Source organism: Penaeus monodon, chromosome 34 (assembly GCF_015228065.2).
Source record: "Penaeus monodon isolate SGIC_2016 chromosome 34, NSTDA_Pmon_1, whole genome shotgun sequence".
In the NCBI taxonomy this organism is placed as follows: domain Eukaryota; kingdom Metazoa; phylum Arthropoda; class Malacostraca; order Decapoda; family Penaeidae; genus Penaeus; species Penaeus monodon.
Window position 1 is genome coordinate 1229268 of NC_051419.1, and position 302 is coordinate 1229569.

The window sequence follows — 302 nt, forward strand, 5'->3', positions numbered from 1 at the left end:
ATATTATATACACCGATTGTTGGTATTAGCAATAGCTAATAACAACAAAATTAAGTGCGCGGAAAGAAACACTTTTGTGACGGAGAAATTGAGTAATCGAAGAACAAATATCTGAAATAATGAATTCACGATCTTAAGCATTATATGACTAACAGGATCAGGTGCTTTCCTCAGACGAGGAAAGCCCTGGAAGGCGAAGGCCTGGGGTCGTCCCCGCCTCCTCTGCCTCGAGGCGGCGGGACTTGGTCGGGTCAGAGGTCAAGCTGGCGAGTGGCTGCTTTGGCCTGTTCTGGCCCTTTTAG